The sequence below is a fragment of the Lissotriton vulgaris genome, unplaced genomic scaffold, assembly GCF_964263255.1.
Source record: "Lissotriton vulgaris unplaced genomic scaffold, aLisVul1.2 SCAFFOLD_2536, whole genome shotgun sequence".
NCBI lineage: Eukaryota > Metazoa > Chordata > Amphibia > Caudata > Salamandridae > Lissotriton > Lissotriton vulgaris.
Window position 1 is genome coordinate 159,592 of NW_028250569.1, and position 21,825 is coordinate 181,416.

General features: G+C 54.9%; 5 non-coding genes across 5 annotated transcripts; all 5 read right to left on the reverse strand.

Annotated features, from left to right (window-relative positions):
• Window positions 1-2,685: 2,685 nt before the first annotated feature.
• Window positions 2,686-2,804, reverse strand: LOC147663192 (5S ribosomal RNA). The gene has a single exon (XR_015305377.1). It is a non-coding gene; the product is annotated as a 5S ribosomal RNA (ribosomal RNA).
• A 4,176-nt stretch (window positions 2,805-6,980) lies between these two features.
• On the reverse strand, window positions 6,981-7,099 carry LOC147663193 (5S ribosomal RNA). The gene has a single exon (XR_015305388.1). It is a non-coding gene; the product is annotated as a 5S ribosomal RNA (ribosomal RNA).
• A 4,174-nt stretch (window positions 7,100-11,273) lies between these two features.
• LOC147663194 (5S ribosomal RNA) lies at window positions 11,274-11,392 on the reverse strand. Its single transcript, XR_015305399.1, has one exon. It is a non-coding gene; the product is annotated as a 5S ribosomal RNA (ribosomal RNA).
• Window positions 11,393-15,567: 4,175 nt separating this feature from the next.
• On the reverse strand, window positions 15,568-15,686 carry LOC147663195 (5S ribosomal RNA). The gene has a single exon (XR_015305410.1). It is a non-coding gene; the product is annotated as a 5S ribosomal RNA (ribosomal RNA).
• A 4,176-nt stretch (window positions 15,687-19,862) lies between these two features.
• LOC147663196 (5S ribosomal RNA) lies at window positions 19,863-19,981 on the reverse strand. The gene has a single exon (XR_015305367.1). It is a non-coding gene; the product is annotated as a 5S ribosomal RNA (ribosomal RNA).
• Window positions 19,982-21,825: the final 1,844 nt, after the last annotated feature.

Genomic DNA, 21,825 nt, shown 5'->3' on the forward strand with positions numbered 1-21,825 from the left:
CTTTGCACTGGCCTCTAAGGCACTCTATCAGGCCACTGCTCTATGTGGCAGCGCCTGCCGGGCTACCGCTCTTCAACTCTGGCTCGCCCGCAGAAACATTGGAGTGACACTTTTTTTTCTGTGCAGCTCTGGCTGCAAGTTTCCTTTTCCTATTTATCCGGGACAGAGGCCTGATATGCACATCACATCCATGTCCAGGGCCCGCCCCAGTGTGCATAGAGAAGAGAGACTCAGAGGAGGGACTGAGTGCTGCCTGGGTGAAGGGTCCTCCTTGTAAGCGGCCTGACTTCAGCAGCCGCCCCTCCTTAAGGGCAGTGAGGCCCTGCCCCGCCCTTTTTGGAGAAAAAGATTGCACGTCAGGCTGAAGAAAGGACAGCTAGACAAACACTCTTTATGTTCAGGCCAGGCAGCCAGGAGCTGAACATGCGCTAAATGCACAGGCTCCCGGCTGCCTAAGCTGAAGTTTGCTGGGCTGAGGACGGCACAGCTCCGGTGGGCCTGACCTCCTCAGCTCAGCAAATGTCCTGGAGGCCCTCCCCCTCGTGACAAGGGAGAGCGTCCGTGATAGCCTCGTAGCGGGGCGCTTCGTTTTTAAGCCCTGAAGTGCCAACGGCCGAGTGTCTGTCGCTGACTCTGTCCCCCATCCTGCTCTGTGACCAGTGAGGGACTGCTGCCTCCCCTCATTGGCTGACCAAGGTAGCAGTCCCAACCCTCCTGGCAGCTCCCCGAGCCCTGCAGCAGCAGTTGAGTGTCGCTTTTTAGGTCTCGTCTGCGAAAAGCACGTGAAAGCGCGCTCTCGCTGCGAGAACTATAGTCGTCGGCTCAGCTGACAACGAGTGGAGACAAGAGCTGGCCAAGCGCCCAGCATCGTCAATGGGAGAAGGAGAGACAAGAACTGGCCACTCGCGCATGGGATTTCGTCGCGCGCGTGAGTAAGTCGCGGAGCTGCCGACGTGCACGCTCACGGTGATGGCTCCGCCGCGCGCCACAGCCCCATGATGTAGGTGACGTCAGTGAACGCTCGCCGTGACCAAAGTTACTTGCCCTGCTTGTAGAATACTATATGTATGTGTGACGGAGTGTGTGTGTGTTTCTAGGCGGGAGCAAGAGGGCTGGGTGTGAGTGAGTTTTGCCTCAAAGTGTGAAGGAGAGAGTGGCGAATGTGCGAAAAGAAGGGCAACCGTAGTGGGCAGGCGTGTGTGATGGAGATGTAGAAGGGGAATCAGCTTGGAGTGTGAGAGAGAGCGAGGGTGAAATGCATGTGCGTGGGAGAGAAATACATGCGTCTGTTTGAGAGAGATTGGCGAGTGCGTGAAGAGAGAACACGGGGACCGAGTGTGACTGCTCCTCAGCGTGTGAGATAGAGCAGTGAGTGAATATATACTTGATTAATAAATACGATCTAGTGACAATGATTTATTAAGAAAGTAAAGTTGTAACGTGTGTGTGTGTGTGTGTGTGTCCATCCATCCATCCATCCATCCCTCCCTCCCTCCCTTTCAACCTGCAGAGCTGGGTGTTGGGGAGGGGAATGTGGGCCGGCTTATAAAGTAGTTGGCGTTTTTTAGGGAAAGGGAAAACTGGGATTCGAATATGAATGGGGTCCAGGAGAGGGGGAGAATGGTGGATTACATCTTAATTGCTTTGACCACGGGCACTGACATATGTTTTCACGCCCTCCTCCAAAGCAGCACCCTCTGACCCTCACACACCCTCACTCACCCTCACCCACCATCACTCACCCTCACACACCCTCACCCTCACACACCCTCACCCTCACACACGCTCACTCACCCTCACACACCCTCACTCGCCCTTACAGCCTCACACCCCTCACCCTCACAACCCTCTCACCCTCACACCCTCACCCTCAAACACCATTTCACTCAGGAACACCACCGCATCACTCAGGGACACCACCACATCACTCAGAGACACCACTCAAGGGTACCACCACGTCACTCAGGGACACCACCACATCACTCGGGGACACCACCACATCAGCTAACCATTCACAAACAATGTTTATATACCAATTGCAAATAAAAATAAAAAAAGGTTAATGCAAAGCATTGTCATTTACAATGCCAGTAACTCAAACTTTAATGCTGCGCCCCCTATTGCGTTGTAAATGCTTGTTTATTGACTGTTTGGTTCGTGCGTGTTAGTATGTATGAGTGTATGTGTATTTGTGAGTGAGTCTCCCGAAAGGGGGGGGGGGGGGGGAGGGTACGAGTGTCTGCATGTGAATGCATGAGTGTAAGTGAGTGTGTATGCGTGTGCGCCCCTTCTCGGTTGTACTGAACGGCACTCGCTGCCTGCCTCTCTGCCTCAGCCCTCCCCCTGCTCCCGGGCTACTGGGGAAGGCCAAAAGAGGGCGACCAGGAACCGATCCTGCACCCGGAGCAGCCCAGCAGCAGCAGAAGAAAACCCTGCGCTGGGGGGTGGGTCCCCTGTCCCCTGTCCCCTGTCCTATCTTGGGGCAAAGGGTTTCATCTTTTTTGACCCAGTGTAAAGTTCAGCCGAATTTTCAATTTCCGAATGGAAAGTTATGGACCCTGCGTGTTGTGGACTTGATGGCGTTTTCTTTTTGAAGAAAGATACAATAAAAGAATAGAAGAAATGCCCCCACCCCCAAAAAACAGAAGAAGAAAAAACCAGAAGTGCCTCTAGCGAGAAGCAAAATGCCTACAGCACCTGGTATTCCCAGGCGGTCTCCCATCCAAGTACTAACCAGGCCCGACCCTGCTTAGCTTCCGAGATCGGACGAGATCGGGCGCATTCAGGGTGGTATGGCCGTAGGCACGAGAGCCTGCCGGTGCAGGCCTCTTGTGCTGAGCCAGCCCCTGTCACGTCACCAGGCTCCCTTCCAGTGCATTTAAACACTTCCAGTCCCTTTAAACACCTGCCCTCCCTTTCAAAGTTCCTGCACACGGCCAAGCACGGCCATCTCTCGCGCTTGCTGAAGCTGGGACCGCCCTTCTAAAGAAAGGGGCCGGCACTAGCAGCAGCAGCAGCACCAGCACACCAGCAGCCTGGCCTTTTCATTTAACAAGCGCCTAGCCTTGCTTCGCACTGGCCTCCAGGCACTTCTTGCTTTGCACTGAGCGAGTGAGGTGAGGGCCCGAGTAGTCCAGGGCCCTTCAGGTCACCCGCCTGGCTCTCTGCCTCAGCAGCCCCCTGCTCGCTCCCAGCCGAGAGAGGGGGGCCCGGAACCGGGGCCGGCGCTGCCCATCATCAGCAGCAGCAGCTTGCAGCAGCTCCCCACTGGGAGCCCTCTGTCCTAGGGCAAAGCTTTTCTTCCTTTTCTTTCAGTTTTCGAGTTTACAGTTAAGGGCCACGCATATTGTAAACTCCATGCCGGATTTTGTATAAAATACATGAAAAAAAAAAGAAGGAAAAAAAAGCGGAGAGGAGAGGAGGAGAGCAGAATATGTTTTTTCTTTTTTTTTTTAAAAGTGCTCTTAGCGAGTTAGATTAGGTGTGATTGTGCAAGGGCCGAGCTTGGTGTCAGCGAGTGGCAACATACCTACAGGTATGGCCGTAGGCATGAGAGGCTGCCGCTTCAGGTCTCTTGTGCTGGCAACCCCCTCCACTCTGGAACCTGCTGCACTGCACCTCACTTGCACGCTTCACTCCAACAACCCTTGGCAAGCTTGCTACAGATAGCCAAATCTTCCTCCAGCCTTGCACTCGCTTCTTTTCCAATCACACACTGGCTCCGACCTCCCTTCAGGTGCCAGCCGGAGAGCTAGCAAAGCCGCAGCCTGGGCTTTTCACGTTGGGGCACATTTACAATAACTGGCGCATCCCTGCATATCGGCAGCAGGGATGCGCCAGTTATTGTGCGTCACGGCTGCGCCACCATGGATGCGCCGCACCATGGGGCAAAAATGGACAGATGCGTGACGCATCTGCTGCCGTAAAGGCGGCGCATTGCTGGAGTTGCGTCGCAGGCGCGACGCAGCTCCAGCAAGGCTCGGGGGTGCCCTATCCTTGAAATGCTGCGTCAAACCTTACGCCTGCTTCAAGCAGGCGCAGGGTTTTGACGCAGCATGGCCTTAAAAGTAGCTGACTGAAATCTTGTCGATTTCACTCAGCCACTTTTGGGAGGCGTTCTTGCGCCGTAACGCCTACATGTGGTGCAGGGCTTTACAACGTGATGCATCTCCCAGATGCGTCACGTTGTAAATACCCCGCAGAGTGGCGCTGGCTTTGCGCCGCCACTGCGTCGCAACGGCGGTGTAAAAGAGGCGCAAGGGGCTTGTAAAACTGCCCCCAAGTGCCTAGCCTTGCTTTGCACTGGCCTCTAAGGCACTCTATCAGGCCACTGCTCTATGTGGCAGCGCCTGCCGGGCTACCGCTCTTCAACTCTGGCTCGCCCGCAGAAACATTGGAGTGACACTTTTTTTTCTGTGCAGCTCTGGCTGCAAGTTTCCTTTTCCTATTTATCCGGGACAGAGGCCTGATATGCACATCACATCCATGTCCAGGGCCCGCCCCAGTGTGCATAGAGAAGAGAGACTCAGAGGAGGGACTGAGTGCTGCCTGGGTGAAGGGTCCTCCTTGTAAGCGGCCTGACTTCAGCAGCCGCCCCTCCTTAAGGGCAGTGAGGCCCTGCCCCGCCCTTTTTGGAGAAAAAGATTGCACGTCAGGCTGAAGAAAGGACAGCTAGACAAACACTCTTTATGTTCAGGCCAGGCAGCCAGGAGCTGAACATGCGCTAAATGCACAGGCTCCCGGCTGCCTAAGCTGAAGTTTGCTGGGCTGAGGACGGCACAGCTCCGGTGGGCCTGACCTCCTCAGCTCAGCAAATGTCCTGGAGGCCCTCCCCCTCGTGACAAGGGAGAGCGTCCGTGATAGCCTCGTAGCGGGGCGCTTCGTTTTTAAGCCCTGAAGTGCCAACGGCCGAGTGTCTGTCGCTGACTCTGTCCCCCATCCTGCTCTGTGACCAGTGAGGGACTGCTGCCTCCCCTCATTGGCTGACCAAGGTAGCAGTCCCAACCCTCCTGGCAGCTCCCCGAGCCCTGCAGCAGCAGTTGAGTGTCGCTTTTTAGGTCTCGTCTGCGAAAAGCACGTGAAAGCGCGCTCTCGCTGCGAGAACTATAGTCGTCGGCTCAGCTGACAACGAGTGGAGACAAGAGCTGGCCAAGCGCCCAGCATCGTCAATGGGAGAAGGAGAGACAAGAACTGGCCACTCGCGCATGGGATTTCGTCGCGCGCGTGAGTAAGTCGCGGAGCTGCCGACGTGCACGCTCACGGTGATGGCTCCGCCGCGCGCCACAGCCCCATGATGTAGGTGACGTCAGTGAACGCTCGCCGTGACCAAAGTTACTTGCCCTGCTTGTAGAATACTATATGTATGTGTGACGGAGTGTGTGTGTGTTTCTAGGCGGGAGCAAGAGGGCTGGGTGTGAGTGAGTTTTGCCTCAAAGTGTGAAGGAGAGAGTGGCGAATGTGCGAAAAGAAGGGCAACCGTAGTGGGCAGGCGTGTGTGATGGAGATGTAGAAGGGGAATCAGCTTGGAGTGTGAGAGAGAGCGAGGGTGAAATGCATGTGCGTGGGAGAGAAATACATGCGTCTGTTTGAGAGAGATTGGCGAGTGCGTGAAGAGAGAACACGGGGACCGAGTGTGACTGCTCCTCAGCGTGTGAGATAGAGCAGTGAGTGAATATATACTTGATTAATAAATACGATCTAGTGACAATGATTTATTAAGAAAGTAAAGTTGTAACGTGTGTGTGTGTGTGTGTGTGTCCATCCATCCATCCATCCATCCCTCCCTCCCTCCCTTTCAACCTGCAGAGCTGGGTGTTGGGGAGGGGAATGTGGGCCGGCTTATAAAGTAGTTGGCGTTTTTTAGGGAAAGGGAAAACTGGGATTCGAATATGAATGGGGTCCAGGAGAGGGGGAGAATGGTGGATTACATCTTAATTGCTTTGACCACGGGCACTGACATATGTTTTCACGCCCTCCTCCAAAGCAGCACCCTCTGACCCTCACACACCCTCACTCACCCTCACCCACCATCACTCACCCTCACACACCCTCACCCTCACACACCCTCACCCTCACACACGCTCACTCACCCTCACACACCCTCACTCGCCCTTACAGCCTCACACCCCTCACCCTCACAACCCTCTCACCCTCACACCCTCACCCTCAAACACCATTTCACTCAGGAACACCACCGCATCACTCAGGGACACCACCACATCACTCAGAGACACCACTCAAGGGTACCACCACGTCACTCAGGGACACCACCACATCACTCGGGGACACCACCACATCAGCTAACCATTCACAAACAATGTTTATATACCAATTGCAAATAAAAATAAAAAAAGGTTAATGCAAAGCATTGTCATTTACAATGCCAGTAACTCAAACTTTAATGCTGCGCCCCCTATTGCGTTGTAAATGCTTGTTTATTGACTGTTTGGTTCGTGCGTGTTAGTATGTATGAGTGTATGTGTATTTGTGAGTGAGTCTCCCGAAAGGGGGGGGGGGGGGGGAGGGTACGAGTGTCTGCATGTGAATGCATGAGTGTAAGTGAGTGTGTATGCGTGTGCGCCCCTTCTCGGTTGTACTGAACGGCACTCGCTGCCTGCCTCTCTGCCTCAGCCCTCCCCCTGCTCCCGGGCTACTGGGGAAGGCCAAAAGAGGGCGACCAGGAACCGATCCTGCACCCGGAGCAGCCCAGCAGCAGCAGAAGAAAACCCTGCGCTGGGGGGTGGGTCCCCTGTCCCCTGTCCCCTGTCCTATCTTGGGGCAAAGGGTTTCATCTTTTTTGACCCAGTGTAAAGTTCAGCCGAATTTTCAATTTCCGAATGGAAAGTTATGGACCCTGCGTGTTGTGGACTTGATGGCGTTTTCTTTTTGAAGAAAGATACAATAAAAGAATAGAAGAAATGCCCCCACCCCCAAAAAACAGAAGAAGAAAAAACCAGAAGTGCCTCTAGCGAGAAGCAAAATGCCTACAGCACCTGGTATTCCCAGGCGGTCTCCCATCCAAGTACTAACCAGGCCCGACCCTGCTTAGCTTCCGAGATCGGACGAGATCGGGCGCATTCAGGGTGGTATGGCCGTAGGCACGAGAGCCTGCCGGTGCAGGCCTCTTGTGCTGAGCCAGCCCCTGTCACGTCACCAGGCTCCCTTCCAGTGCATTTAAACACTTCCAGTCCCTTTAAACACCTGCCCTCCCTTTCAAAGTTCCTGCACACGGCCAAGCACGGCCATCTCTCGCGCTTGCTGAAGCTGGGACCGCCCTTCTAAAGAAAGGGGCCGGCACTAGCAGCAGCAGCAGCACCAGCACACCAGCAGCCTGGCCTTTTCATTTAACAAGCGCCTAGCCTTGCTTCGCACTGGCCTCCAGGCACTTCTTGCTTTGCACTGAGCGAGTGAGGTGAGGGCCCGAGTAGTCCAGGGCCCTTCAGGTCACCCGCCTGGCTCTCTGCCTCAGCAGCCCCCTGCTCGCTCCCAGCCGAGAGAGGGGGGCCCGGAACCGGGGCCGGCGCTGCCCATCATCAGCAGCAGCAGCTTGCAGCAGCTCCCCACTGGGAGCCCTCTGTCCTAGGGCAAAGCTTTTCTTCCTTTTCTTTCAGTTTTCGAGTTTACAGTTAAGGGCCACGCATATTGTAAACTCCATGCCGGATTTTGTATAAAATACATGAAAAAAAAAAGAAGGAAAAAAAAGCGGAGAGGAGAGGAGGAGAGCAGAATATGTTTTTTCTTTTTTTTTTTAAAAGTGCTCTTAGCGAGTTAGATTAGGTGTGATTGTGCAAGGGCCGAGCTTGGTGTCAGCGAGTGGCAACATACCTACAGGTATGGCCGTAGGCATGAGAGGCTGCCGCTTCAGGTCTCTTGTGCTGGCAACCCCCTCCACTCTGGAACCTGCTGCACTGCACCTCACTTGCACGCTTCACTCCAACAACCCTTGGCAAGCTTGCTACAGATAGCCAAATCTTCCTCCAGCCTTGCACTCGCTTCTTTTCCAATCACACACTGGCTCCGACCTCCCTTCAGGTGCCAGCCGGAGAGCTAGCAAAGCCGCAGCCTGGGCTTTTCACGTTGGGGCACATTTACAATAACTGGCGCATCCCTGCATATCGGCAGCAGGGATGCGCCAGTTATTGTGCGTCACGGCTGCGCCACCATGGATGCGCCGCACCATGGGGCAAAAATGGACAGATGCGTGACGCATCTGCTGCCGTAAAGGCGGCGCATTGCTGGAGTTGCGTCGCAGGCGCGACGCAGCTCCAGCAAGGCTCGGGGGTGCCCTATCCTTGAAATGCTGCGTCAAACCTTACGCCTGCTTCAAGCAGGCGCAGGGTTTTGACGCAGCATGGCCTTAAAAGTAGCTGACTGAAATCTTGTCGATTTCACTCAGCCACTTTTGGGAGGCGTTCTTGCGCCGTAACGCCTACATGTGGTGCAGGGCTTTACAACGTGATGCATCTCCCAGATGCGTCACGTTGTAAATACCCCGCAGAGTGGCGCTGGCTTTGCGCCGCCACTGCGTCGCAACGGCGGTGTAAAAGAGGCGCAAGGGGCTTGTAAAACTGCCCCCAAGTGCCTAGCCTTGCTTTGCACTGGCCTCTAAGGCACTCTATCAGGCCACTGCTCTATGTGGCAGCGCCTGCCGGGCTACCGCTCTTCAACTCTGGCTCGCCCGCAGAAACATTGGAGTGACACTTTTTTTTCTGTGCAGCTCTGGCTGCAAGTTTCCTTTTCCTATTTATCCGGGACAGAGGCCTGATATGCACATCACATCCATGTCCAGGGCCCGCCCCAGTGTGCATAGAGAAGAGAGACTCAGAGGAGGGACTGAGTGCTGCCTGGGTGAAGGGTCCTCCTTGTAAGCGGCCTGACTTCAGCAGCCGCCCCTCCTTAAGGGCAGTGAGGCCCTGCCCCGCCCTTTTTGGAGAAAAAGATTGCACGTCAGGCTGAAGAAAGGACAGCTAGACAAACACTCTTTATGTTCAGGCCAGGCAGCCAGGAGCTGAACATGCGCTAAATGCACAGGCTCCCGGCTGCCTAAGCTGAAGTTTGCTGGGCTGAGGACGGCACAGCTCCGGTGGGCCTGACCTCCTCAGCTCAGCAAATGTCCTGGAGGCCCTCCCCCTCGTGACAAGGGAGAGCGTCCGTGATAGCCTCGTAGCGGGGCGCTTCGTTTTTAAGCCCTGAAGTGCCAACGGCCGAGTGTCTGTCGCTGACTCTGTCCCCCATCCTGCTCTGTGACCAGTGAGGGACTGCTGCCTCCCCTCATTGGCTGACCAAGGTAGCAGTCCCAACCCTCCTGGCAGCTCCCCGAGCCCTGCAGCAGCAGTTGAGTGTCGCTTTTTAGGTCTCGTCTGCGAAAAGCACGTGAAAGCGCGCTCTCGCTGCGAGAACTATAGTCGTCGGCTCAGCTGACAACGAGTGGAGACAAGAGCTGGCCAAGCGCCCAGCATCGTCAATGGGAGAAGGAGAGACAAGAACTGGCCACTCGCGCATGGGATTTCGTCGCGCGCGTGAGTAAGTCGCGGAGCTGCCGACGTGCACGCTCACGGTGATGGCTCCGCCGCGCGCCACAGCCCCATGATGTAGGTGACGTCAGTGAACGCTCGCCGTGACCAAAGTTACTTGCCCTGCTTGTAGAATACTATATGTATGTGTGACGGAGTGTGTGTGTGTTTCTAGGCGGGAGCAAGAGGGCTGGGTGTGAGTGAGTTTTGCCTCAAAGTGTGAAGGAGAGAGTGGCGAATGTGCGAAAAGAAGGGCAACCGTAGTGGGCAGGCGTGTGTGATGGAGATGTAGAAGGGGAATCAGCTTGGAGTGTGAGAGAGAGCGAGGGTGAAATGCATGTGCGTGGGAGAGAAATACATGCGTCTGTTTGAGAGAGATTGGCGAGTGCGTGAAGAGAGAACACGGGGACCGAGTGTGACTGCTCCTCAGCGTGTGAGATAGAGCAGTGAGTGAATATATACTTGATTAATAAATACGATCTAGTGACAATGATTTATTAAGAAAGTAAAGTTGTAACGTGTGTGTGTGTGTGTGTGTCCATCCATCCATCCATCCATCCCTCCCTCCCTCCCTTTCAACCTGCAGAGCTGGGTGTTGGGGAGGGGAATGTGGGCCGGCTTATAAAGTAGTTGGCGTTTTTTAGGGAAAGGGAAAACTGGGATTCGAATATGAATGGGGTCCAGGAGAGGGGGAGAATGGTGGATTACATCTTAATTGCTTTGACCACGGGCACTGACATATGTTTTCACGCCCTCCTCCAAAGCAGCACCCTCTGACCCTCACACACCCTCACTCACCCTCACCCACCATCACTCACCCTCACACACCCTCACCCTCACACACCCTCACCCTCACACACGCTCACTCACCCTCACACACCCTCACTCGCCCTTACAGCCTCACACCCCTCACCCTCACAACCCTCTCACCCTCACACCCTCACCCTCAAACACCATTTCACTCAGGAACACCACCGCATCACTCAGGGACACCACCACATCACTCAGAGACACCACTCAAGGGTACCACCACGTCACTCAGGGACACCACCACATCACTCGGGGACACCACCACATCAGCTAACCATTCACAAACAATGTTTATATACCAATTGCAAATAAAAATAAAAAAAGGTTAATGCAAAGCATTGTCATTTACAATGCCAGTAACTCAAACTTTAATGCTGCGCCCCCTATTGCGTTGTAAATGCTTGTTTATTGACTGTTTGGTTCGTGCGTGTTAGTATGTATGAGTGTATGTGTATTTGTGAGTGAGTCTCCCGAAAGGGGGGGGGGGGGGGGAGGGTACGAGTGTCTGCATGTGAATGCATGAGTGTAAGTGAGTGTGTATGCGTGTGCGCCCCTTCTCGGTTGTACTGAACGGCACTCGCTGCCTGCCTCTCTGCCTCAGCCCTCCCCCTGCTCCCGGGCTACTGGGGAAGGCCAAAAGAGGGCGACCAGGAACCGATCCTGCACCCGGAGCAGCCCAGCAGCAGCAGAAGAAAACCCTGCGCTGGGGGGTGGGTCCCCTGTCCCCTGTCCCCTGTCCTATCTTGGGGCAAAGGGTTTCATCTTTTTTGACCCAGTGTAAAGTTCAGCCGAATTTTCAATTTCCGAATGGAAAGTTATGGACCCTGCGTGTTGTGGACTTGATGGCGTTTTCTTTTTGAAGAAAGATACAATAAAAGAATAGAAGAAATGCCCCCACCCCCAAAAAACAGAAGAAGAAAAAACCAGAAGTGCCTCTAGCGAGAAGCAAAATGCCTACAGCACCTGGTATTCCCAGGCGGTCTCCCATCCAAGTACTAACCAGGCCCGACCCTGCTTAGCTTCCGAGATCGGACGAGATCGGGCGCATTCAGGGTGGTATGGCCGTAGGCACGAGAGCCTGCCGGTGCAGGCCTCTTGTGCTGAGCCAGCCCCTGTCACGTCACCAGGCTCCCTTCCAGTGCATTTAAACACTTCCAGTCCCTTTAAACACCTGCCCTCCCTTTCAAAGTTCCTGCACACGGCCAAGCACGGCCATCTCTCGCGCTTGCTGAAGCTGGGACCGCCCTTCTAAAGAAAGGGGCCGGCACTAGCAGCAGCAGCAGCACCAGCACACCAGCAGCCTGGCCTTTTCATTTAACAAGCGCCTAGCCTTGCTTCGCACTGGCCTCCAGGCACTTCTTGCTTTGCACTGAGCGAGTGAGGTGAGGGCCCGAGTAGTCCAGGGCCCTTCAGGTCACCCGCCTGGCTCTCTGCCTCAGCAGCCCCCTGCTCGCTCCCAGCCGAGAGAGGGGGGCCCGGAACCGGGGCCGGCGCTGCCCATCATCAGCAGCAGCAGCTTGCAGCAGCTCCCCACTGGGAGCCCTCTGTCCTAGGGCAAAGCTTTTCTTCCTTTTCTTTCAGTTTTCGAGTTTACAGTTAAGGGCCACGCATATTGTAAACTCCATGCCGGATTTTGTATAAAATACATGAAAAAAAAAAGAAGGAAAAAAAAGCGGAGAGGAGAGGAGGAGAGCAGAATATGTTTTTTCTTTTTTTTTTTAAAAGTGCTCTTAGCGAGTTAGATTAGGTGTGATTGTGCAAGGGCCGAGCTTGGTGTCAGCGAGTGGCAACATACCTACAGGTATGGCCGTAGGCATGAGAGGCTGCCGCTTCAGGTCTCTTGTGCTGGCAACCCCCTCCACTCTGGAACCTGCTGCACTGCACCTCACTTGCACGCTTCACTCCAACAACCCTTGGCAAGCTTGCTACAGATAGCCAAATCTTCCTCCAGCCTTGCACTCGCTTCTTTTCCAATCACACACTGGCTCCGACCTCCCTTCAGGTGCCAGCCGGAGAGCTAGCAAAGCCGCAGCCTGGGCTTTTCACGTTGGGGCACATTTACAATAACTGGCGCATCCCTGCATATCGGCAGCAGGGATGCGCCAGTTATTGTGCGTCACGGCTGCGCCACCATGGATGCGCCGCACCATGGGGCAAAAATGGACAGATGCGTGACGCATCTGCTGCCGTAAAGGCGGCGCATTGCTGGAGTTGCGTCGCAGGCGCGACGCAGCTCCAGCAAGGCTCGGGGGTGCCCTATCCTTGAAATGCTGCGTCAAACCTTACGCCTGCTTCAAGCAGGCGCAGGGTTTTGACGCAGCATGGCCTTAAAAGTAGCTGACTGAAATCTTGTCGATTTCACTCAGCCACTTTTGGGAGGCGTTCTTGCGCCGTAACGCCTACATGTGGTGCAGGGCTTTACAACGTGATGCATCTCCCAGATGCGTCACGTTGTAAATACCCCGCAGAGTGGCGCTGGCTTTGCGCCGCCACTGCGTCGCAACGGCGGTGTAAAAGAGGCGCAAGGGGCTTGTAAAACTGCCCCCAAGTGCCTAGCCTTGCTTTGCACTGGCCTCTAAGGCACTCTATCAGGCCACTGCTCTATGTGGCAGCGCCTGCCGGGCTACCGCTCTTCAACTCTGGCTCGCCCGCAGAAACATTGGAGTGACACTTTTTTTTCTGTGCAGCTCTGGCTGCAAGTTTCCTTTTCCTATTTATCCGGGACAGAGGCCTGATATGCACATCACATCCATGTCCAGGGCCCGCCCCAGTGTGCATAGAGAAGAGAGACTCAGAGGAGGGACTGAGTGCTGCCTGGGTGAAGGGTCCTCCTTGTAAGCGGCCTGACTTCAGCAGCCGCCCCTCCTTAAGGGCAGTGAGGCCCTGCCCCGCCCTTTTTGGAGAAAAAGATTGCACGTCAGGCTGAAGAAAGGACAGCTAGACAAACACTCTTTATGTTCAGGCCAGGCAGCCAGGAGCTGAACATGCGCTAAATGCACAGGCTCCCGGCTGCCTAAGCTGAAGTTTGCTGGGCTGAGGACGGCACAGCTCCGGTGGGCCTGACCTCCTCAGCTCAGCAAATGTCCTGGAGGCCCTCCCCCTCGTGACAAGGGAGAGCGTCCGTGATAGCCTCGTAGCGGGGCGCTTCGTTTTTAAGCCCTGAAGTGCCAACGGCCGAGTGTCTGTCGCTGACTCTGTCCCCCATCCTGCTCTGTGACCAGTGAGGGACTGCTGCCTCCCCTCATTGGCTGACCAAGGTAGCAGTCCCAACCCTCCTGGCAGCTCCCCGAGCCCTGCAGCAGCAGTTGAGTGTCGCTTTTTAGGTCTCGTCTGCGAAAAGCACGTGAAAGCGCGCTCTCGCTGCGAGAACTATAGTCGTCGGCTCAGCTGACAACGAGTGGAGACAAGAGCTGGCCAAGCGCCCAGCATCGTCAATGGGAGAAGGAGAGACAAGAACTGGCCACTCGCGCATGGGATTTCGTCGCGCGCGTGAGTAAGTCGCGGAGCTGCCGACGTGCACGCTCACGGTGATGGCTCCGCCGCGCGCCACAGCCCCATGATGTAGGTGACGTCAGTGAACGCTCGCCGTGACCAAAGTTACTTGCCCTGCTTGTAGAATACTATATGTATGTGTGACGGAGTGTGTGTGTGTTTCTAGGCGGGAGCAAGAGGGCTGGGTGTGAGTGAGTTTTGCCTCAAAGTGTGAAGGAGAGAGTGGCGAATGTGCGAAAAGAAGGGCAACCGTAGTGGGCAGGCGTGTGTGATGGAGATGTAGAAGGGGAATCAGCTTGGAGTGTGAGAGAGAGCGAGGGTGAAATGCATGTGCGTGGGAGAGAAATACATGCGTCTGTTTGAGAGAGATTGGCGAGTGCGTGAAGAGAGAACACGGGGACCGAGTGTGACTGCTCCTCAGCGTGTGAGATAGAGCAGTGAGTGAATATATACTTGATTAATAAATACGATCTAGTGACAATGATTTATTAAGAAAGTAAAGTTGTAACGTGTGTGTGTGTGTGTGTGTGTCCATCCATCCATCCATCCATCCCTCCCTCCCTCCCTTTCAACCTGCAGAGCTGGGTGTTGGGGAGGGGAATGTGGGCCGGCTTATAAAGTAGTTGGCGTTTTTTAGGGAAAGGGAAAACTGGGATTCGAATATGAATGGGGTCCAGGAGAGGGGGAGAATGGTGGATTACATCTTAATTGCTTTGACCACGGGCACTGACATATGTTTTCACGCCCTCCTCCAAAGCAGCACCCTCTGACCCTCACACACCCTCACTCACCCTCACCCACCATCACTCACCCTCACACACCCTCACCCTCACACACCCTCACCCTCACACACGCTCACTCACCCTCACACACCCTCACTCGCCCTTACAGCCTCACACCCCTCACCCTCACAACCCTCTCACCCTCACACCCTCACCCTCAAACACCATTTCACTCAGGAACACCACCGCATCACTCAGGGACACCACCACATCACTCAGAGACACCACTCAAGGGTACCACCACGTCACTCAGGGACACCACCACATCACTCGGGGACACCACCACATCAGCTAACCATTCACAAACAATGTTTATATACCAATTGCAAATAAAAATAAAAAAAGGTTAATGCAAAGCATTGTCATTTACAATGCCAGTAACTCAAACTTTAATGCTGCGCCCCCTATTGCGTTGTAAATGCTTGTTTATTGACTGTTTGGTTCGTGCGTGTTAGTATGTATGAGTGTATGTGTATTTGTGAGTGAGTCTCCCGAAAGGGGGGGGGGGGGGGAGGGTACGAGTGTCTGCATGTGAATGCATGAGTGTAAGTGAGTGTGTATGCGTGTGCGCCCCTTCTCGGTTGTACTGAACGGCACTCGCTGCCTGCCTCTCTGCCTCAGCCCTCCCCCTGCTCCCGGGCTACTGGGGAAGGCCAAAAGAGGGCGACCAGGAACCGATCCTGCACCCGGAGCAGCCCAGCAGCAGCAGAAGAAAACCCTGCGCTGGGGGGTGGGTCCCCTGTCCCCTGTCCCCTGTCCTATCTTGGGGCAAAGGGTTTCATCTTTTTTGACCCAGTGTAAAGTTCAGCCGAATTTTCAATTTCCGAATGGAAAGTTATGGACCCTGCGTGTTGTGGACTTGATGGCGTTTTCTTTTTGAAGAAAGATACAATAAAAGAATAGAAGAAATGCCCCCACCCCCAAAAAACAGAAGAAGAAAAAACCAGAAGTGCCTCTAGCGAGAAGCAAAATGCCTACAGCACCTGGTATTCCCAGGCGGTCTCCCATCCAAGTACTAACCAGGCCCGACCCTGCTTAGCTTCCGAGATCGGACGAGATCGGGCGCATTCAGGGTGGTATGGCCGTAGGCACGAGAGCCTGCCGGTGCAGGCCTCTTGTGCTGAGCCAGCCCCTGTCACGTCACCAGGCTCCCTTCCAGTGCATTTAAACACTTCCAGTCCCTTTAAACACCTGCCCTCCCTTTCAAAGTTCCTGCACACGGCCAAGCACGGCCATCTCTCGCGCTTGCTGAAGCTGGGACCGCCCTTCTAAAGAAAGGGGCCGGCACTAGCAGCAGCAGCAGCACCAGCACACCAGCAGCCTGGCCTTTTCATTTAACAAGCGCCTAGCCTTGCTTCGCACTGGCCTCCAGGCACTTCTTGCTTTGCACTGAGCGAGTGAGGTGAGGGCCCGAGTAGTCCAGGGCCCTTCAGGTCACCCGCCTGGCTCTCTGCCTCAGCAGCCCCCTGCTCGCTCCCAGCCGAGAGAGGGGGGCCCGGAACCGGGGCCGGCGCTGCCCATCATCAGCAGCAGCAGCTTGCAGCAGCTCCCCACTGGGAGCCCTCTGTCCTAGGGCAAAGCTTTTCTTCCTTTTCTTTCAGTTTTCGAGTTTACAGTTAAGGGCCACGCATATTGTAAACTCCATGCCGGATTTTGTATAAAATACATGAAAAAAAAAAGAAGGAAAAAAAAGCGGAGAGGAGAGGAGGAGAGCAGAATATGTTTTTTCTTTTTTTTTTTAAAAGTGCTCTTAGCGAGTTAGATTAGGTGTGATTGTGCAAGGGCCGAGCTTGGTGTCAGCGAGTGGCAACATACCTACAGGTATGGCCGTAGGCATGAGAGGCTGCCGCTTCAGGTCTCTTGTGCTGGCAACCCCCTCCACTCTGGAACCTGCTGCACTGCACCTCACTTGCACGCTTCACTCCAACAACCCTTGGCAAGCTTGCTACAGATAGCCAAATCTTCCTCCAGCCTTGCACTCGCTTCTTTTCCAATCACACACTGGCTCCGACCTCCCTTCAGGTGCCAGCCGGAGAGCTAGCAAAGCCGCAGCCTGGGCTTTTCACGTTGGGGCACATTTACAATAACTGGCGCATCCCTGCATATCGGCAGCAGGGATGCGCCAGTTATTGTGCGTCACGGCTGCGCCACCATGGATGCGCCGCACCATGGGGCAAAAATGGACAGATGCGTGACGCATCTGCTGCCGTAAAGGCGGCGCATTGCTGGAGTTGCGTCGCAGGCGCGACGCAGCTCCAGCAAGGCTCGGGGGTGCCCTATCCTTGAAATGCTGCGTCAAACCTTACGCCTGCTTCAAGCAGGCGCAGGGTTTTGACGCAGCATGGCCTTAAAAGTAGCTGACTGAAATCTTGTCGATTTCACTCAGCCACTTTTGGGAGGCGTTCTTGCGCCGTAACGCCTACATGTGGTGCAGGGCTTTACAACGTGATGCATCTCCCAGATGCGTCACGTTGTAAATACCCCGCAGAGTGGCGCTGGCTTTGCGCCGCCACTGCGTCGCAACGGCGGTGTAAAAGAGGCGCAAGGGGCTTGTAAAACTGCCCCCAAGTGCCTAGCCTTGCTTTGCACTGGCCTCTAAGGCACTCTATCAGGCCACTGCTCTATGTGGCAGCGCCTGCCGGGCTACCGCTCTTCAACTCTGGCTCGCCCGCAGAAACATTGGAGTGACACTTTTTTTTCTGTGCAGCTCTGGCTGCAAGTTTCCTTTTCCTATTTATCCGGGACAGAGGCCTGATATGCACATCACATCCATGTCCAGGGCCCGCCCCAGTGTGCATAGAGAAGAGAGACTCAGAGGAGGGACTGAGTGCTGCCTGGGTGAAGGGTCCTCCTTGTAAGCGGCCTGACTTCAGCAGCCGCCCCTCCTTAAGGGCAGTGAGGCCCTGCCCCGCCCTTTTTGGAGAAAAAGATTGCACGTCAGGCTGAAGAAAGGACAGCTAGACAAACACTCTTTATGTTCAGGCCAGGCAGCCAGGAGCTGAACATGCGCTAAATGCACAGGCTCCCGGCTGCCTAAGCTGAAGTTTGCTGGGCTGAGGACGGCACAGCTCCGGTGGGCCTGACCTCCTCAGCTCAGCAAATGTCCTGGAGGCCCTCCCCCTCGTGACAAGGGAGAGCGTCCGTGATAGCCTCGTAGCGGGGCGCTTCGTTTTTAAGCCCTGAAGTGCCAACGGCCGAGTGTCTGTCGCTGACTCTGTCCCCCATCCTGCTCTGTGACCAGTGAGGGACTGCTGCCTCCCCTCATTGGCTGACCAAGGTAGCAGTCCCAACCCTCCTGGCAGCTCCCCGAGCCCTGCAGCAGCAGTTGAGTGTCGCTTTTTAGGTCTCGTCTGCGAAAAGCACGTGAAAGCGCGCTCTCGCTGCGAGAACTATAGTCGTCGGCTCAGCTGACAACGAGTGGAGACAAGAGCTGGCCAAGCGCCCAGCATCGTCAATGGGAGAAGGAGAGACAAGAACTGGCCACTCGCGCATGGGATTTCGTCGCGCGCGTGAGTAAGTCGCGGAGCTGCCGACGTGCACGCTCACGGTGATGGCTCCGCCGCGCGCCACAGCCCCATGATGTAGGTGACGTCAGTGAACGCTCGCCGTGACCAAAGTTACTTGCCCTGCTTGTAGAATACTATATGTATGTGTGACGGAGTGTGTGTGTGTTTCTAGGCGGGAGCAAGAGGGCTGGGTGTGAGTGAGTTTTGCCTCAAAGTGTGAAGGAGAGAGTGGCGAATGTGCGAAAAGAAGGGCAACCGTAGTGGGCAGGCGTGTGTGATGGAGATGTAGAAGGGGAATCAGCTTGGAGTGTGAGAGAGAGCGAGGGTGAAATGCATGTGCGTGGGAGAGAAATACATGCGTCTGTTTGAGAGAGATTGGCGAGTGCGTGAAGAGAGAACACGGGGACCGAGTGTGACTGCTCCTCAGCGTGTGAGATAGAGCAGTGAGTGAATATATACTTGATTAATAAATACGATCTAGTGACAATGATTTATTAAGAAAGTAAAGTTGTAACGTGTGTGTGTGTGTGTGTGTGTCCATCCATCCATCCATCCATCCCTCCCTCCCTCCCTTTCAACCTGCAGAGCTGGGTGTTGGGGAGGGGAATGTGGGCCGGCTTATAAAGTAGTTGGCGTTTTTTAGGGAAAGGGAAAACTGGGATTCGAATATGAATGGGGTCCAGGAGAGGGGGAGAATGGTGGATTACATCTTAATTGCTTTGACCACGGGCACTGACATATGTTTTCACGCCCTCCTCCAAAGCAGCACCCTCTGACCCTCACACACCCTCACTCACCCTCACCCACCATCACTCACCCTCACACACCCTCACCCTCACACACCCTCACCCTCACACACGCTCACTCACCCTCACACACCCTCACTCGCCCTTACAGCCTCACACCCCTCACCCTCACAACCCTCTCACCCTCACACCCTCACCCTCAAACACCATTTCACTCAGGAACACCACCGCATCACTCAGGGACACCACCACATCACTCAGAGACACCACTCAAGGGTACCACCACGTCACTCAGGGACACCACCACATCACTCGGGGACACCACCACATCAGCTAACCATTCACAAACAATGTTTATATACCAATTGCAAATAAAAATAAAAAAAGGTTAATGCAAAGCATTGTCATTTACAATGCCAGTAACTCAAACTTTAATGCTGCGCCCCCTATTGCGTTGTAAATGCTTGTTTATTGACTGTTTGGTTCGTGCGTGTTAGTATGTATGAGTGTATGTGTATTTGTGAGTGAGTCTCCCGAAAGGGGGGGGGGGGGGGGAGGGTACGAGTGTCTGCATGTGAATGCATGAGTGTAAGTGAGTGTGTATGCGTGTGCGCCCCTTCTCGGTTGTACTGAACGGCACTCGCTGCCTGCCTCTCTGCCTCAGCCCTCCCCCTGCTCCCGGGCTACTGGGGAAGGCCAAAAGAGGGCGACCAGGAACCGATCCTGCACCCGGAGCAGCCCAGCAGCAGCAGAAGAAAACCCTGCGCTGGGGGGTGGGTCCCCTGTCCCCTGTCCCCTGTCCTATCTTGGGGCAAAGGGTTTCATCTTTTTTGACCCAGTGTAAAGTTCAGCCGAATTTTCAATTTCCGAATGGAAAGTTATGGACCCTGCGTGTTGTGGACTTGATGGCGTTTTCTTTTTGAAGAAAGATACAATAAAAGAATAGAAGAAATGCCCCCACCCCCAAAAAACAGAAGAAGAAAAAACCAGAAGTGCCTCTAGCGAGAAGCAAAATGCCTACAGCACCTGGTATTCCCAGGCGGTCTCCCATCCAAGTACTAACCAGGCCCGACCCTGCTTAGCTTCCGAGATCGGACGAGATCGGGCGCATTCAGGGTGGTATGGCCGTAGGCACGAGAGCCTGCCGGTGCAGGCCTCTTGTGCTGAGCCAGCCCCTGTCACGTCACCAGGCTCCCTTCCAGTGCATTTAAACACTTCCAGTCCCTTTAAACACCTGCCCTCCCTTTCAAAGTTCCTGCACACGGCCAAGCACGGCCATCTCTCGCGCTTGCTGAAGCTGGGACCGCCCTTCTAAAGAAAGGGGCCGGCACTAGCAGCAGCAGCAGCACCAGCACACCAGCAGCCTGGCCTTTTCATTTAACAAGCGCCTAGCCTTGCTTCGCACTGGCCTCCAGGCACTTCTTGCTTTGCACTGAGCGAGTGAGGTGAGGGCCCGAGTAGTCCAGGGCCCTTCAGGTCACCCGCCTGGCTCTCTGCCTCAGCAGCCCCCTGCTCGCTCCCAGCCGAGAGAGGGGGGCCCGGAACCGGGGCCGGCGCTGCCCATCATCAGCAGCAGCAGCTTGCAGCAGCTCCCCACTGGGAGCCCTCTGTCCTAGGGCAAAGCTTTTCTTCCTTTTCTTTCAGTTTTCGAGTTTACAGTTAAGGGCCACGCATATTGTAAACTCCATGCCGGATTTTGTATAAAATACATGAAAAAAAAAAGAAGGAAAAAAAAGCGGAGAGGAGAGGAGGAGAGCAGAATATGTTTTTTCTTTTTTTTTTTAAAAGTGCTCTTAGCGAGTTAGATTAGGTGTGATTGTGCAAGGGCCGAGCTTGGTGTCAGCGAGTGGCAACATACCTACAGGTATGGCCGTAGGCATGAGAGGCTGCCGCTTCAGGTCTCTTGTGCTGGCAACCCCCTCCACTCTGGAACCTGCTGCACTGCACCTCACTTGCACGCTTCACTCCAACAACCCTTGGCAAGCTTGCTACAGATAGCCAAATCTTCCTCCAGCCTTGCGCTCGCTTCTTTTCCAATCACACACTGGCTCCGACCTCCCTTCAGGTGCCAGCCGGAGAGCTAGCAAAGCCGCAGCCTGGGCTTTTCACGTTGGGGCACATTTACAATAACTGGCGCATCCCTGCATATCGGCAGCAGGGATGCGCCAGTTATTGTGCGTCACGGCTGCGCCACCATGGATGCGCCGCACCATGGGGCAAAAATGGACAGATGCGTGACGCATCTGCTGCCGTAAAGGCGGCGCATTGCTGGAGTTGCGTCGCAGGCGCGACGCAGCTCCAGCAAGGCTCGGGGGTGCCCTATCCTTGAAATGCTGCGTCAAACCTTACGCCTGCTTCAAGCAGGCGCAGGGTTTTGACGCAGCATGGCCTTAAAAGTAGCTGACTGAAATCTTGTCGATTTCACTCAGCCACTTTTGGGAGGCGTTCTTGCGCCGTAACGCCTACATGTGGTGCAGGGCTTTACAACGTGATGCATCTCCCAGATGCGTCACGTTGTAAATACCCCGCAGAGTGGCGCTGGCTTTGCGCCGCCACTGCGTCGCAACGGCGGTGTAAAAGAGGCGCAAGGGGCTTGTAAAACTGCCCCCAAGTGCCTAGCCTTGCTTTGCACTGGCCTCTAAGGCACTCTATCAGGCCACTGCTCTATGTGGCAGCGCCTGCCGGGCTACCGCTCTTCAACTCTGGCTCGCCCGCAGAAACATTGGAGTGACACTTTTTTTTCTGTGCAGCTCTGGCTGCAAGTTTCCTTTTCCTATTTATCCGGGACAGAGGCCTGATATGCACATCACATCCATGTCCAGGGCCCGCCCCAGTGTGCATAGAGAAGAGAGACTCAGAGGAGGGACTGAGTGCTGCCTGGGTGAAGGGTCCTCCTTGTAAGCGGCCTGACTTCAGCAGCCGCCCCTCCTTAAGGGCAGTGAGGCCCTGCCCCGCCCTTTTTGGAGAAAAAGATTGC